The following is a 13,312-nucleotide window of genomic DNA, read 5'->3' as shown; positions in this document are numbered from 1 at the left end:
GATGTCAAGGGGAGATGAGAGACCCCCATTCGCTTTGACTTGAGCTGAAGGGCGTGAGTATATCTTACTTATCCATGCCAGCATCCGTTCACTCAGACCTATATGGCGAAGGACCGAGAACATTAATGTCCATTTGACCTGATCAAAAGCCTTCTCGGCATCAGTACTCATGAAAAGACAAGGGGTCCCAGATGACTTTGCTTTATGGATCAGGGTAAGCACCTTAATGGTGTTGTCCCTATCTTCCCTGGTGGGAATAAAACCTAACTGGTCAATATGTATAAGGGACTGCAAGTGATGTGCTAATCACGTGGCGAGGATTTTAGAGAATAGTTTTAGGACCGAATTTAGGAGGGAAATGGGTCTGTAGCTCCCACATAGGCCCGGGTCTTTGCCCTCCTTAGGTATCAACGAGATGTGGGCTCTAAGGGTATCCTCAGGAAAATCTCCATTTGAGCTCAGAGTATTAAATAAATTCACCAAGCGCAGGCCGAGAATAGGGAGGAAGGTCTTAAAGTATTGTGCGGTATATCCGTCAGGGCCCGGAGCCTTACCCACCTTCGGAGGTCCCATGGCCGTCTGGACTTCTACCAGTGTGATCGGGTCCTCCAAGTACTCCCGTGATTCCGATGAGAGGGTTGGTAGACCAGAACCGGTTACATATCTGTCTATATTGTCCTGTCCAGACCCTGAATCGGGCAGGTTGTAGAGATCAGAGTAACATTTTTCAAAGACTTCGGCTATTTGGGTTGGGGTAGAGGCCCTCTGGCCATTCTCATCTATCAACTGTGGTATGTAAGAGCCAGATTTCAACTCCTTTACCGACCTGGCTAAGATTTTTCCGCATTTGTCCCCTGACTCCTACGTCAGTTTACGCCAGAACTGGAGTGCCGCTTTCGCTTTATAATGGAGTAGGTCAGCAATATGGGTACGGAGTGTCCCCAATTCAATCTCTAAGGTCCGTGAGGGGGCATGTTTATGTTTCGCTTCCACAGAGGCAAGTTCACGAAACAGATTAGCAAGCTGTTCCTTCCGTGTTCGTTTGATGAGCGCCCCGTGCCTGATAAGTACCCTGCGGAGTACTGACTTGTGAGCCTCCCAAATTATCCCCGGGTCACAGTCCTGCGTTTAGTTTTCTTGGAAATAAAGGTCCAATTCCCTGGTTACATCTGCTAAAACTTCCGGTATCTGGAGGAGGCTCTCATTAAGGCGCCAGAATAGAGACCTAGGTGAGGGGTTCCTAGAGAGGGTGTAGGTAAGGGCTACAGGAGCGTGGTCGGACCAAGTAATATGGCCGATGGAGGAAGAGCTCACCAAGTGCAGTTGGTCATGTGGAATCAAGAAGAAGTCTATCCTCAAGTATGATTTGTGAGGGGAAGAGCAAAAAAGAGTAGTCCCTTTCCCCAGAGTGTTGCAGATGCCAGACATCAACTAATTGGTCATTCAGTAAACACTTAGTAATCCGCTTTCTAGAGGAAATGAGGAGCGAGGAGCAAGAGGCAGAAGTGTCAACCGATGGCTAAAGGGGACATTAAAGTCCCCACCTAATATCAACTGGCCCTCCCGAAAGTCACATAATCTGTGCAGGGTAGTTCTGAGGAACGTGTCTTGGTACACAGTGGCAAATGTAAAAAGGCGCTCTCCAATGTGGCCCCTAAGAAAAAGATATCGGCCCCCCGGGTCCACCAGAGAATCCTGGAGAACCCAGGGGAGCCTGCTAGAGATCAGAATGGAGTCTCCCTTGGTCTTAGAGGAGGGGTTAGTAGAGTGGTAGACCTTAGGGAAGGATCTCGACCATAGAAAGGGGAGGCTAGTATTTTTAAAATGTGTTTCTTGTATAAAGGCCACATCAGTACAAGAAGTCTTCAGTTCTCACAGGAGGATCCACCGTTTTTCAGGGGAGTTCAGTCCCTAAACGTTTAGAGAGGTGACCTTGACTGAGTCTGCCTTCGCTCCTCGGGGAGGGGGAGGGGGACGTCAGAGAAAAGGAAAGAAAGTTGAACCAAGGTAGGTTTTGGGTAGGTAATGCATGGCGGGAACTAAGGGGGAGAAAGGAAGGGCAAATGGAAGGAAAGGTAAAGGGAAAAAGAGGCCGGGCACCTCAACCCCAGGGGGAGAGGGAAATTAAGGGTTGTCCACACTCAACAGTACAGGAAGGGTATACAAAAACAGCACAATTATGCTATAGCGCTTACCAGATGTACACTGGGTTTAAAGCGCTGTCCTACTTGGGTTGGTGGGTAGACAGGTCGGAGAGGGAGCCCCCGAATCCTAGTCCCCCCAGTCCCGGCAGTGGTAAATGTCACGTCTGATACCGGTATGCAAATAAAAGACAATCAGTAACATCATAGAACCAAAAAACAATAGTATAACCAAAACAGAGGTAGAGCATATAACTGTCAGCACTGAGGGGTCTCCTCGGCTCGCCCTAAACGTAGGCATGCACGAGGGAGCCCGTCACAACAGAAAAGGCATCACAGAATGGGATCCACCACCCCCCGTCCCATACCCCTAAAGTACATGCAGATTGTCCTCTCCTTACCCCCTCTCCCCCGTCCACGCCCCGGGGGGAAAAGGGGCAGGGAAAGGGGGAGTGGAAGGGGGAAAGGGGGAGGGAAAGGAGGGAAGGGAAGGGTGGGAAGGGGGGAAGGGAGGGGGGAAACAGAGGAGAGGGGACAAACATGCGGAAATGTCAAGTCCTTTAGCGCACTCCCACCAGCAAACACCCAGACCCCATAAATTTCAACTCCTCCCCTCCATGGTCACCATATCAAGATGAAAGAGGAGCAGCCCTGGTCGGTGCATGGAAAATCCGGCAGGCAAGGGGCTGGGGCCACCATCCCTCCATCCAACGGGAGACTTCATCCGAGCAGCAGTCCTGGGGCCCGCCAATTGGTGTCTCTCCTGCATCGCCATCAGGGGCTGTGTAGAGCATCCAGAGGGAGGCTGGGACTGCCCAAACAGTAAGGGGTAAATCCTCCAGGGGGGTCCAGAGTCACCCTGGAGGGAAGCAGTGTCTCGTACCAATAGGCTCAATAAATAAGTCATCCAGGGTCCCCGAAAGCTGCAGAAGGCAATGTCGGCAAAGAGAAGGTGGGGGCCAGAGGGGGGGGCGAGGGGCGCAACCAGTGGGAGGGGACACATATGCGGGAATGTCAAGCCCTTCCAGTACAGCGCACTAGGTATCACTCAGACCCCCCAAAGTGCAACTCCCCCCTCTAAGGTCAAGACTCCAGAAGGGAAGATGAGCCGCCCTGTTCTGTACATGAAAGAACCTGCTGCCAAGGGGTTGGGGCCATCATCCCTTCCTCCAATGGGAGATGCCACCGGCATGACAGCCCTGTGTCCTGTCAAGTGGTGCCCCTCCGACAATGTCGTCGATGTATGTGTGGAGCATCCAGGGGGAGGGGACACATATGCAGGAATGTCAAGCCCTTCCAGTACAGCGCACTAGGTATCACTCAGACCCCCCAAAGTGCAACTCCCCCATCTAAGGTCAAGACTCCAGAATGGAAGATGAGCCGCCCTGGTCTGTACATGAAAGAACCTGCTGCCAAGGGGTTGGGGCCATCATCCCTTCCTCCAATGGGAGATGCCACCGGCATGACAGCCCCGTGTCCTGTCAAGTGGTGCCCCTCTGACAATGTCGTTGTGGTATATGTGGAGCATCCAGGGAGAGGCAGGGACCACTCAAACAGTGAGGGGTAAAGCCTCCAAGGGGGACTGGTGTCAGACAGGAGGATAGCGGTGTCTTGTACAAGTTGGTTAATTAGACAAGTCATCCAGTGTGTTCCTGTGAGCAGCAGAAGGAAAGGTCGGTAAGGATTATGAATGGGTGGGGGCCAGGGAGTGCATAAAACTGCCACCAGATGACCGGGGCAGAGAGGGCAAGGGGATGAAAGTCAGATCTGGTAGGTGGGGGCGGGGGTGAGGAGTGTCCCTCATATTACTCACGTTGGCCATCCCTTGAAGCTGAGCGCTCTGCATACCCAGGAAGTTCTTCTGTATAATCTAGCCTATCTGTATACATTAGCCTGTCTTTGTACACTTTAGCCGGTCCTCTGTATACACTAGTCTGTCTGTATGCACTAGTGTATACAGATAGGCTAGATTATACAGAAGAACGTCCTGGGTATGCAGAGATGGAGGCTAGGGTATACAGAGAGAGAGGCTAGAGTATGCATACTTGCTAGTGTATACAGACGGACTAGTGTATACAGAAGACCGGCTAGTTTATATAGGGAGGCTAATGTCTGCAGAAGAACATCTTGGGTATGCAGAGAGAGAGGCTGGGTTACACAGAGAGGCTGGTGTATGCAGACTTGCTAGTGTATACAGACGGACTAGTGTATACAGAGAGGCTTGGGTATACAGAGAGCTAATGTATAAAGAGCAGCTAGTGTATACAAAAGACATCCAAGGGTATACAGAGAGACTCATGTATGCAGAAGACCGGCTAGTTTATACAGAGAGGCTAAAGTGTACAAAACACCGGCTAGCATATATAGATAGGCTAGATTATACAGAAGACCGTCCTGGGTATGCAGAGATGGAGGCTAGGGTATACAGAGAGAGAGAGAGGCTGGGTTACACAGAGAGGCAGGAGTATGCAGACTTGCTAGTGTATACAGATGGACTAGTGTATACAGTAGACCGGCTAGTTTATACAGACAGGCTAATGTGTACAAAAGACAGGCTAGTGCATACAGATAGGCTAGATTATACAGAAGAAGGTCCTGGTTATGCAAGAGATGGAGGCTAGGGTATGCAGAGAGAGAGGCTTGGTTACACAGGCTTGCTAGTGTATACAGACGGACTAGTGTATACAGAGGACCAGCTAGTTTATAGAGAGAGGCTAATGTGTACAAAAGACAGGCTATTTTTTACAGATAGGCTAGATTATATACAGAAGAACGTCCTGGGTATGCAGAGATGGAGGCTAGGGTATACAGAGAGAGAGAGGCTGGGTTACACAGAGAGGCAGGAGTATGCAGACTTGCTAGTGTATACAGATGGACTAGTGTATACAGTAGACCGGCTAGTTTACACAGAGAGGCTAATGTGTACAAAAGACAGGCTAGAGTATACAGATAGGCTAGATTATACAGAAGAAGGTCCTGGTTTATGCAAGAGATGGAGGCTAGGGTATGCAGAGAGAGAAGACTTGGTTACACAGACTTGCTAGTTGTATACAGACGGACTAGTGTATACAGAGGACCGGCTGGTTTATACAGAGAGGCTAATGTGTACAAAAGACAGGCTAATGTATACAGATAGGCTAGATTATACAGATGATTGTCCTGGGTATGCAGAGATGGAGGCTAGGGTATACAGAGAGAGAGGCTAGAGTATGCATACTTGCTAGTGTATACAGATGGACTAGTATATACAGAGGACCGGCTAGTTTATACACAGAGGCTAATGTGTACAAAAGACAGGCTAGTGTATACAAATAGGCTAGATTATAGAGAAGAACGTCCTGGGTATGCAGAGATGGAGGCTGGGTTACACAGAGAGGCTAGTGTATGCAAGCTTGCTAGTGTATACAGACGGACTAGTGTATACAGTAGACCAGCTAGTTTATACAGGGAGGCTAATGTCTACAGAAGACCGGCTAGTGTATACACATAGGCTAGATTATGACCAATTAGTTGATGTCTGGCATCTGCAACACTCTGGGGAAAGGGACTACTCTTTTTGCTCTTCCCCTCACAAATCATACTTGAGGATAGACTTCTTCTTGATTCCACATGACCAACTGCACTTGGTGAGCTCTTCCTCCATCGGCCATATTACTTGGTCCGACCACGCTCCTGTAGCCCTTACCTACACCCTCTCTAGGAACCCCTCACCTAGGTCTCTATTCTGGCGCCTTAATGAGAGCCTCCTCCAGATACCGGAAGTTTTAGCAGATGTAACCAGGGAATTGGACCTTTATTTCCAAGAAAACTAAACGCAGGACTGTGACCCGGGGATAATTTGGGAGGCTCACAAGTCAGTACTCCGCAGGGTACTTATCAGGCACGGGGCGCTCATCAAACGAACACGGAAGGAACAGCTTGCTAATCTGTTTCGTGAACTTGCCTCTGTGGAAGCGAAACATAAACATGCCCCCTCACGGACCTTAGAGATTGAATTGGGGACACTCCGTACCCATATTGCTGACCTACTCCATTATAAAGCGAAAGCGGCACTCCAGTTTTGGCGTAAACTGACGTAGGAGTCAGGGGACAAATGCGGAAAAATCTTAGCCAGGTCGGTAAAGGAGTTGAAATCTGGCTCTTACATACCACAGTTGATAGATGAGAATGGCCAGAGGGCCTCTACCCCAACCCAAATAGCCGAAGTCTTTGAAAAATGTTACTCTGATCTCTACAACCTGCCCGATTCAGGGTCTGGACAGGACAATATAGACAGATATGTAACCGGTTCTGGTCTACCAACCCTCTCATCGGAATCACGGGAGTACTTGGAGGACCCGATCACACTGGTAGAAGTCCAGACGGCCATGGGACCTCCGAAGGTGGGTAAGGCTCCGGGCCCTGACGGATATACCGCACAATACTTTAAGACCTTCCTCCCTATTCTCGGCCTGCGCTTGGTGAATTTATTTAATACTCTGAGCTCAAATGGAGATTTTCCTGAGGATACCCTTAGAGCCCACATCTCGTTGATACCTAAGGAGGGCAAAGACCCGGGCCTATGTGGGAGCTACAGACCCATTTCCCTCCTAAATTCGGTCCTAAAACTATTCTCTAAAATCCTCGCCACGTGATTAGCACATCACTTGCAGTCCCTTATACATATTGACCAGTTAGGTTTTATTCCCACCAGGGAAGATAGGGACAACACCATTAAGGTGCTTACCCTGATCCATAAAGCAAAGTCATCTGGGACCCCTTGTCTTTTCATGAGTACTGATGCCGAGAAGGCTTTTGATCAGGTCAAATGGACATTAATGTTCTCGGTCCTTCGCCATATAGGTCTGAGTGAACGGATGCTGGCATGGATAAGTAAGATATACTCACGCCCTTCAGCTCAAGTCAAAGCGAATGGGGGTCTCTCATCTCCCCTTGACATCGGGAATGGGACCAGACAGGGTTGCCCCCTGTCGCCCCTATTATTCGCACTGTCATTGGAACCCTTTCTCTCCACAATTCGACAAAACTCAGACATAACGGGACTCCAAACGGGTACTATTGAGTGCAAGATATCTGCCTACGCGGATGACATGCTGTTCTCGCTGACGAATCCCAGAGTTTCCTTGCCAAATCTCCTTCGGGAATTCCAGATATACGGGATACTTCTTGAAATCAAAGGCCATGGGGGGTTACAGTCCCCCCGCAAACGTTAATAGACTTGCAGTCTAATTTTCGATTTAAATGGACCCATACAGCCCTTAAGTACTTAGGTACTTACATTCCACCGGACATCGCGCGTACGTTTATGTTGAACTTCCCCCCACCCCTTGTCACTAAGATCCGCAGTTTGCTTCACGGGTGGCATTCTGGCCTCCATTCCTGGTTCAGGAGATGCAATCTCATTAAAATGAACATACTCCCTAAATTTACTTATCTTTTCCAAGCTCTCCCGATCCAGATTCCAGTCCCGTTTTTTAAGCAAGCTTAATCCTTGCTCACTCAATTTAACTGGGCCCACAAAAATCCCAGACTTAAGCGGTCACGGCTGACATTGTCTAAACAACAGGGAGGGTTGGTTCTTCCTGACTTGCGACGCTACTACCTGGCCTCCCATCTGGGGCGTGTATTGGACTGGAATCGAAACAAACTTTCTAAGCTCACTCCCGAATTCCGCTAAGAAGCGCCATGTGGGGGGGGGGGGCGTGGCCTGGACAGCAATGGAGTAGGACGCTTGTGACCTGAGCTCCGCTCCTACCGCGATCTCCTGTAGTGATCCTGGGTGCCCACTGACTATTTTACCTACGATCTTACCGGTGTAATACCCGCTACTTTCTCGTGCATACATTGGGACGATGTCTCCGACGAAGAAGCAGTCTGCAGCGGCGGCATCTCTTGAAAAGTTCTGGCGGGACCATGAGGGCCAACATGGCGAACAGTCCACTCCGGCTGCAGAACCTGCTACCTCTGACACGGCGAAGGTGCTTGAGGCGATTTCTACCTGCCAGACCACACTGACAACTAAGCTTGAGGAGGTTAAGGTGGATGTCTCACTTATCCGACAGGACATGGCTAAACTGCGTGACAGAGTGAAGGAAACTGAAACCCGGATCAGTCAGGCCGAAGATGTCCTGTTCCCTCTGCAGCATGCCCAGGAGGATGTGCAAAGGCAGCTCCAGCAGCTGGCCCAGAAACAGGACGACCTTGAGAATAGGGCCCGTAGATCTAACCTCCGCTTTATCGGCCTGCCAGAGGGCTCCGAGGGGGCTGACCCGGCGACATTTTTGGAATCTCTCCTGATTAGGGCCTACAGTAGGGAGGCGTTTTCTACCTCATTTATTATTGAAAGGGCCCACAGAATGCCTGCCTGCCCGCCGCCGGAGGGGGCACCTCCACGCACGTGCATTGCTAAGCTGCTAAATTACCGGGATAGGGATGCCATCCTTCGCCTTACTCGTGAAAAAGGCAACATCCCGTTTCAGAACGGACATATCTCAGTGTTTCCTGACTTCTCCGCAGAAGTTCAAAAACGTCGTTCCCGATTCGTGGAAGTCAAGAGGCGCCTCAAGTACGCCATGTTGTACCCGGCCAGACTCCACGTAGTGGGGGAAGATAGGGCCTACTTTTTTGAAGATCCTGAGATGGCGGTTTCCTGGTTGGACCAGAGAGACGCGGCTCGAAATCGGCCACCTCGAGACTAAAATCGTTGGAAGATTTGTGAGTACTCTATCTGCTCCCCCCCTTTCTATTTGCCCGTGTGCAAGCAGATCGCTGTTGGACTGCCTATGCGTGGTTCATTATCCTCAGTCCCTGAATTGATGCTTCTGTTCCCCCTCTCTAACATGGAAGGGCGTTGCTCTTGTTGACTGAACATGTACTGCTGCCTATGGCCACGCTCTGCGGGCATCCCCCTGGTTCGTTACACAATACCCCTTCCCCCTCCCTCTTAGTTTGGGGGACCCGCTTGGCGGGCTCTATTGGGCCCTTTCCCTGGGGGGGTGGGGGGGACGCGGGTCATCTGGACTTGCTGCATGGGACTGCAGAACTTTGACTTTCTCCTGATACATGCCCTTTACTGGACTGTTATGTCCCGCTGCTGAACTGGGCACCGCACCAATGGGAGTGGGGTGGGAAATGGACACATGGTCCGGCTCCGGCCTACAAGCCGGGTTATGATGGGAGAAGACTTGGTCTTGTCACTGGGTCCATATCTGGCAAAGTCCACCCCTGTGACTTATTGTTATTGACATTGCCTAGTGTTCTATGGTTTGTTTTGGGAAGGGAGCTCCAGCCAAGTTGGGGTGGCTGAGAGCAGGGAGGGTGGGAATGGGTTGTAGTTATTATGTTATAGTATGTTATGTTTTATGCTTAGTTTATGGCACAAGCTTTATTTGGTTATGGAACAGACAAATGTCTCTTTTTCATGTATACTCTGATGAATATGGGAATGGATACTGCTTTGACGGGTGGTTTGGATACTATTTTCCTCCTTGTGATATTGGCTGAGACCACGCCATGGGTACCCTGAAGTTGCTGACGTGGAATGTCAGGGGGATTCGGGATAAAATTAAGAGGGCGGCAGTGTTTGGGTGTCTCAAAACTTATAGAGCGGATATCACAGTCCTGGTGGAGACGCATGTAACTGGGAGATTGCAATTAGCTTTGCGTCGCCCGTGGATTGGATGGGCCTACCACGCCACCCATACGTCCTATTCTCGCGGGGTGTCTGTATTGATATCTAAAACGGCACAGTTTTCCTTGGTTTCTTTGCAGACAGACCCGCAGGGCAGATATATATTTATACACTGTTTATTGCACGGAGAACAGTACATTATTCTCGCCTATTATGTACCCCCGCCTTACGATCATAGACTAATTACAGAGGGATTATCTTTTATGGCTCAACACCCTAATGTCCCAGCAATTTGGCTGGGTGATTTTAATATGGTTTTGAATCCGGGGGTGGATAGAATGAGCTCTACTCGAGGGGATCATTTACCGGGAGATACTGGTCTAGGTCGCACGTTTCAGGAATTCTCTCTTACAGATCTGTGGCGATTTAAATATCAGGCTAAACGTGTTTACTCCTGTTTCTCTGCAACTCACTCCACCATGCCACGTATAGATTATATTGCTGTGTCCGCCCAGTTGTTACCCAGGCTAGTAGACACGGGCTATTATGCTAGATCATTGTCAGACCACGCTCCTTGCTGGGCAACTTTTTCCTTGACCCGACCTACTGGACCGAAACCATGGCGGCTTCACCCCTTCTGGTTAACCGCCTTGAGTGACAGCGAAGACTTAGGGGATGAATGGGGGTTTTTCTTTACTACTAATCAGGGGACGGCTCCGGTTGACTGTACCTGGGAGACTTTTAAACTGCACGTACGCTCCCCTTTAACACACCGGATTAACCGTTTGAAGCGTACCTCCAAGACTTTGCTATCTAATGCCCTACGGGAGCTGGACTCGGTGACCACTGACTTCACTACTGACCCCACACCTGCTAAGGCCCAGGTATTACGACACCACACAAGGCTAGTAGATCACCTCCACATTGAACAGGCTAAGCAAAAGTTGTTTTTTGTTAAGCAACGGGTGTTTGAACAAGGAGAGAGGGCGGGAAAGTTGCTGGCCTACTTGGCGCATCGGGACTCCAAGCCCCCGGTGGTGGTTTCGTTGACTGACAATGGGGGTGAGGAGGTGACTGATCCGCCAACAGTGGCCACCATGTTTCGTGCTTACTATGCTGCCCTTTATGAGTCGCAGGTACATAGGCCGAGGACTGAGACGGGGGCGTACCTCCGAGATATCTCTCTTCCCCACCTGTCTGAGGCTCAGGTTGAGTCTCTTGAGGCCCCGATATCGGCAGATGAGATTAGGCTAGCGGTGGCATCCCTTGCAACGGCTAAGGCCCCTGGACTGGATGGTATTCCCCTGGATTTCTATGCCCACTACTCTGAGACACTAGTGCCAGAATTGTTGAGATTATATACACATATTTGACTCCGGGTCCCTACCTGATACTCTACGGCAGGCAGTTATTATAGTGATACCCAAGCCAGTAAAGGATCCCCACTCCCCGGATTCCTATAGCCCCATCTCGCTGCTCCAAGCAGATATTAAAATTTTGGCTAAAGTACTTGCCACCCGTCTGAGTGGAGTCATCCTATCACTTGTTCACCCGGATCAAACGGGATTTATGCCTGGGAAAAACACGGCCATTAATATCCGCCGGTTATATATGAATATCCAGGCTGAGCATGACAGAGTAGGCTCGAGGGTGGTGGTGTCACTGGATGCCGCTAAGGCGTTTGATTCCATTGAGTGGAATAATCTTTGGGAATGCTTGGGTAAATTTGGGTTTGGCCCCAATTTTGTTAAATGGATTACTCTCCTATACTATCGCCCAATGGCTAGAGTAGCGGTTAACGGATGGGTGTCGGACCCCTTTCAGCTGGGCCGTGGCACACGTCAGGGTTGTCTCCTATGTTATATGCTTTGGCGGCAGAACCGTTGGCTGCTGCACTTTGGGCACACCCGGCTGCAGTAGGCCTCCGACGCGGTTCTCTGGTGGAATCGGTAAGTATTTATGCGGATGATACTTTACTGTATTTAGAGGACTCGGGTCGGTCGTTGGAGGCTGCCCTGGGGGTCATAGAGGAGTTTGGTGGTCATTCCGGTCTGCGTATTAATTGGACCAAGTCGCAGGTTCTACCCATTGACTTGTTCTCCCCGGACCGGGATGCAGCTTCTCTCCCGCTCTCCAGGGTATCCTCCATTCAGTATTTGGGAGTGCAGGTTACAAGGGAACCTGGGGAGTATATTCATCTTAATCTTGAACCACTGCTTCTGTATGTGCGGGAGAAGACTAAGGCATGGTCCCGTCTCCCCATTGGGGTTATGGGACGGATCAATATTACTAAAATGATCCTCCTGCCGAAACTCCTTTATGTACTTTGGCATTCCCCTCTCATGGTCCCTGTGGCGTTCTTTAAAACATTAGACGGTGTCTTAAACACCTTTATCTGGGGCCCATCTAGACATAAGTTGGCATGGAACACACTTAAAAACCCGACCTCTATGGGGGGACTGGCTCTCCCTGATTTCCACACATACTACATAGCAGCCCAGATTTCCCATTTTTATCACCTCCATAGAGCGGATAGTCACAGATATCAGGCCTTGGTGGGCGGGAGGGCTGAATCCCTTGTTGATACTCCCCTTCAGATGATTTTTCGGGGTGGTGGGGTTAGGGATGCCCGGTCCCGGATCCTGCCACACCACCGGAGTATTTGGAAACTAGCCCTTAGATTACTGGGAGCTGACTATTACCACTCACATACACCGCTATGGCGCAACCCCCTGCTTCGTGAGTTGTCTGGCTTACCAGATGTAGACTTGTGGGCTTCTAGAGGGATACTTTTTCTGTATCAGGTGGTGACTCCTATGGGCGTAAGGGATTTTCCCTCCCTACAAGTGGTATTTAACATACCCCCTCATATGCACTTTCGCTACTTGCAATTGCGACACGTGCTTCGTGCGCAATTTGCTCAGGACTTCCCGAATGTACAGTCGCTGGCTTTGACAGATGTAATTATGGGAGACGAACCGGCTAAATTGATCTCGACTCTATACGGCCTACTCCGGGCCCGCTTGGTGGCGCAAACCACTGAATGGGCCAGGTTGAGATGGGAAGAGAACATAGGTCCTTTTGATGGGGAGGAATGGGAGGATGCCCTTGAGAACGTTCAACAGGCTTCGCTTAGCCTACCTGACCGACTAACGCAGTACTATGTGATACACAGGTCCTATCTCACCCCTATCCGGATAGCTAAGTATCATCCTGACTATAACCCGAAGTGTCCCCGTTGCTCTTGTACGTCTGGTACTTTCTACCATCTTCTCTGGCAATGCCCATTGGTCCAGGAGTATTGGGGGCAGATTGTCAGGTTTCTACATGACCACATGGGTTCACCCCTTCAACTTGACCCTAAGAGTTGCATACTTAGTATATTTCCTGCTACCTCTGTTGATCAATACTTGGCTACATTTTTGCACTCTACGCTGTTTACCGCACGAAAGCTTGTGGCTAAATACTGGATGCGTCCAACCATGCCTACTATGCGGGAATGGGTAATGGGCATTAATAGTAAGCTACCCTTGATTAAACT

The sequence above is a fragment of the Lithobates pipiens genome, unplaced genomic scaffold (assembly GCF_037356315.1).
Source record: "Lithobates pipiens isolate NorthernLeopardFrog02 unplaced genomic scaffold, aLitPip1_a1.2 Scaffold_25, whole genome shotgun sequence".
NCBI classification, from domain to species: domain Eukaryota; kingdom Metazoa; phylum Chordata; class Amphibia; order Anura; family Ranidae; genus Lithobates; species Lithobates pipiens.
This window is presented reverse-complemented; position numbering follows the sequence as displayed.